The following is a 4875-nucleotide window of genomic DNA, read 5'->3' on the forward strand; positions in this document are numbered from 1 at the left end:
TTTTTTTAGAAACTGCCAATCTATTTTCCAGAAAGAAACTGCCAATCTATTTTCCAAAATGGTTATGCCATTTTATGTGCCTACCAGCAATATATGAGAAATCCAGTTTCTGCACATCCTCACTAGTGTTTGGTATTTTTTTCAGGTATTCTAATAGGCATATAGTGATATCTTATCACAGTTTTAACTTGCATTTTCCTAATGGCTATCTCAATCCATATTCTTATTTACCATCCATATATCCTTTTTGGTGAAATGTCACTTCATGTCTTCTGTCCATTTTCTGTTTCGATTATAGAGTTTTAACTGTTGAGTTTTGTTTTGGGTTTTTTGTTTTTGTTTTCTTGATACAGGGTCACCCAGGTGGTGTGAACACAGCTGACTGCAGCCTCAGCCTCCTGGGTTCAAGTGCTCTTCCTACCTGAGCCTTCCAAGTAGCTGGACTGCAGGTGCACGCCACCACACCTGGCTAATTAATTTTTTTTTGTAAGGATGGAGTCTCCCTAAGTTGCCTCAGCATCCCAAAGTGCTGGGATTGCAGGTGTGAGCCACCATGCCTGGCTAACTGTTGAGTTTTGAGAGTTCTTTATATATTCTAGATATGAATACTTTGTCAGATATATGATTTGAAAATATTTTCTCCCAATTTGTAGTTTATCATATTACACACTCAACAGGATCTTTTACAGAGTGAAAGTTTTGTGTTTTTTTTTTTGAGATGGAGTTTCACTCTTGTTGCCCAGGCTAGAATGCAATGGGCACAGTCTCAGCTCACTGCAACCTCCGCCTCACAGTTTCAAGTGATTCTCCTGCCTCAGCCTCCCAAGTAGCTGGGATTACAGGTGCCCGCCACCATGCCCAGCTAATTTTTGTATTTTTAGTGGAGACAGGGTTTCACCATGTTGACCAGGCTGGTCTCAAACTCCTGACATCAGGTGGTCCACCCACCTCGGCCTCCCAAAGTGCTGGGATTACAGGCATGAGCCACCTCACCAGGCCGTGAAAGTTTTAAATTTTGATTAAGCTCACTTATTTTCTCTTATAGATTGTGCTCTTGGTGTCATGCCTAAGAACTCTCACCAAGTCCCAGAATCCCGCTGTAGGTTGAATACTTGTTTCCCCCAAAATTCATATTTTGAAAGCTAATCTCTGATGTGATAGTTTTAGGAGGTGGGGCCTTTGAGAGTTGAATAGGTCCTGAGGGTGAGGTCCTCATGAATGAGATTAGTGCCCTTATATTCTAAGAAAGACCCCAGAGAGATTCCCTTCCCCTTCCACCATGTAAGGACACAGCAAGAAGGCACTATTCTGTTCTATGAACCAGGAAGTAGGCCCTCACCAGATGAAGAACGTGCTGATGCCTTGATCTTGAACTTCCCAGCCTTCAGAACTGTGAGAAGTACAATTCTGTTGTCTATAAAGTCACCCAGTCTATGGGATTCTGTTCTAGCGGACTGAATGGACTAAGACTGTCCAAAGACTTTCTCCTATGTAATCTTCTAAAGGTTTTATAATTTTTCTAGTGTTATATTTTGCCAAATGCTTTTTCCGCATCTATTAATATGATCATGCAATTTTTCTTTAGTTTGTTAAAATGGTACATGAATCAAGCGATTCCCCTGCTTTAGTCTCCCGAGTAGCTGGGACTACAGGCATGCACCACCTACGCCTGGCTTATTTTTTGTATTTTTTTAGAGACAGGATTTCACCGTGTTGGCCAGGATGGTCTTGATCTCCTGACCTTGTGATTCACCTGCCTTGGCCTTCCAAAGTGCTGGGATTATAGGCATGAGCCACCGAAAGCAGCTCTGAGGTTTGAGTTTAGTTTCAGCTCCACTGTTCCACAGCTTTACCACCTTGGACCATGTTCTTAAGCTTTAAGCTTTCAGTTTTTTCTTCTCTAAAATGAGAATAATAAAGTTTAACACTTTAATACTTTAGACTGTTGTGAGGAATAACAGCACATAGCACTTAGTAAATGTGTTTCAAAAATCTGAAATGTTTTAATTAGATATGGTGTCTTAGTCTGTTTCTACTGCTATATCAGAATACCACAGACTGGATAATTTACAAAGAACAGAAGTTTATTTGGGTCATAATTCTGAAGACTGGGAAGTCTAAGAGCATGCTGCCAGCATCTGGTGAGGGTCATCCCATGGTGGAAAGCATTGTATGGTGAGGAAGCATGTGCGACAGAGAGCAAGAGGGGGAGGAGGCAAACTCATCCTTTTCATCAGAAACCCCCTCCCGCAGTAATGGCACCAATTCATTCATGAGCATGGAGCCCTCATGACCTGATTACCTCTTCAACGTTCTGCCTCTCCACACTGTTAAAATGGGATTTCAATTTCCATTTTATGAACTTTTAAGGAATACACTCAAACCACAGCATATGGTAAGACACATAGACACAGAAATGAATTTTGTCAAAAAGGAAGATGTTTTTAACTGAGTTAAACACTACAGTTAGCTTCCTAGAAGCAGGAGGCATGGCATCCCACACAGGGAAGTACCAGAAGGTAGAGGGAACGAGGGGAAAGCATGGGTGAGACTTTACTGTGGTTGTCATGGGAAGGAATGAAGTGAGACAGGGTAAGCAGCTGGAATAATTTCAGCAGGCTCTTAGGTGAGAGGCTGGCCTTGGGGTGATTAGGGGATGGGAATATTGGTTTGGCTTGTGAGAGTTTGTTAAAGGAGGTAGCTGGGGATATGATATTTGGATTGGCTGGTGTGTATATGTAAGGCATGCTCCAAAGGGAATCTTTTGCTGTCTCTAGGAATTAGTCCTAGGAAGAGAAGTCTTAGCAAGAAACCAGATGTCAAAACATCAGAAAATAAAAAGGCATGATTACTAGAGTTTGTCATTATTCACACATTTATTGCACACCACATGTATCAGAGGATTAAACAATGAAAAAGACACACGTCGTGAGTAGCTTGCAGTCCAGTGGGGGATACAAACAAGTAAACAGTGTGAAAGTACATTAATGGGGGAATAACAGAGTATTAGGAGGGCACATACCATGCGAAGGGTTGTCAAGAAAAGTTTCTGGGAGAAAATGTCCAAACAAGACCTAAAGTATGAACAGAAACTAGCCAGGTGAAACAGGCTGACATCTGTGCTGGGGAAAGGGGGAAGAGATTGTCCAGGCTGAGGAGACTGCACATGCAAGGGCAAGAAGCGAGGAGGGACAGGATGGGCTCTTTAGAGAGCTAAGGAAAAGTACAACAGCCACCTTAGGGGCAGAGTGGAGATGTGAAGACAAGGCTGAAACAGACTTGTTACCTATGGTAAAGAGTTACCCTGAGGGCAAATGGGGAACCTTCAAAGAATTTCAAGATTTTGAGTATAGGAGAATAGAGATTTGAATTATGCAGATAACTCTTTGGGTAATATGGAGACTCAGAGGGGAAAACACAGGAGGTTGGTGTAATAATCCAGGTTGGAAATTATCATGGTCTGTACTGAAATGGTGGCAGTGGGCAAGGTAAGAAATGGCTGCATTTGTGATACAGTTGGTAAAACCAGAAGAATGTTGTGATTTCTGGATGCAGAGCATGAGGAAGTTGGAAGATTTGAGAATGACATCTAGGTTTCTGGCTTGCACAACTGAGTAGCATCATTTGCTGACATGAGGCATACAAGACAAATTCCCAGGAAAGTAGATGCATGCAGATCTGGACACGCTAACTTGAGATGCTATTTTGAACACTGAAGAGGAGATGTCAACTAGATGTGTAACTGGAACTTGGAAGACAGATATAGGCTGGAACTACAGAAAAAGGAATTATCAAAATACAGATGGTCATTTGAAGCCAAGAGAGTACATGAACTCACCTGGTGCAGTCTCCGGAGAGAAAAGCACCTGAAGATAGCCAGAGGAAGAAAACAAAATGAGATCAAGGAGTGGTCAGAGAACCACTTTTAAGGAGAACAAAGTGATCAATTTTAAATATTAAAGGAAATGCACATCTAACCTATGGGATTGAACCAAAAGTCTTTGTTGACCCAGGAAATTTTATTTTGCCCTAGGAAGTTTTATTTTTTTTACCTCTGCCAGTCCTAGTTCATATAAAATTACCAGCCATAGTTTATTTTTAAGAGACAAGGTCTTACTCTGTTGCCCATGCTGGAGTATATTGGGTCCAATCAGAGCTCACTGCAGCCTTGAATTGTTTGGCTCAAGCAATCCTCCCGCCTCAGCCTACTGAGTAGCTAGGACTACACCCAGCAAATTTTTACTGATTGATTGATTCATTGGAGATGGAGTCTCACTGTCACCCAAGCTGGAGTGCAGTGGTGTGATCTTGGCTCACTGAAATCTCTGCCTCCTGGGTTCAAGTGATTCTCCTGCCTCAGCCTCCTGAGAAGCTGGGACCACAGGCATGTGCCACCATGCCCGGTTAATTTTTGTATTTTTAGTATAGACAGGGTTTCACCATGTTGGCCAGGCTGGTCTTGAACTCCTGACCTCAGGTGATCCACCCTCTTTGGCCTCCCAAAGTGCTGGGATTACAGGCATTCATGAATCATCCTGTCTGGCTTTAGCCATTAAAAAAATTTTTTTTTTTGTAGAGATGGGGTCTTGCTGTGCTGCCCAGCCTGGTCTCAAAATCCTGGCCTGAAGAGATCCTCTTGACTTGGCCTCCCAAAGCACTGAGATTATGAGCATGAGCCACCATGCCCAGCCTTTACTTTATACTTTTGTATAAATGCACACTGTTGAGTAATTCTGCTCCATAATTAAATACAGTTAACAATGACTGATGCCCTTTCAGGATTTTTGCTGTTTGTACCTCTGTACCTTAGACCTTGGGAAGAATTTAAAACTCTCTAGTTGAGGAGAGAGTTGTGCCGTGCCTTTTTTTTTTTTA

This window comes from Cebus imitator, unplaced genomic scaffold (assembly GCF_001604975.1).
Source record: "Cebus imitator isolate Cc_AM_T3 unplaced genomic scaffold, Cebus_imitator-1.0 Scaffold23, whole genome shotgun sequence".
NCBI lineage: Eukaryota > Metazoa > Chordata > Mammalia > Primates > Cebidae > Cebus > Cebus imitator.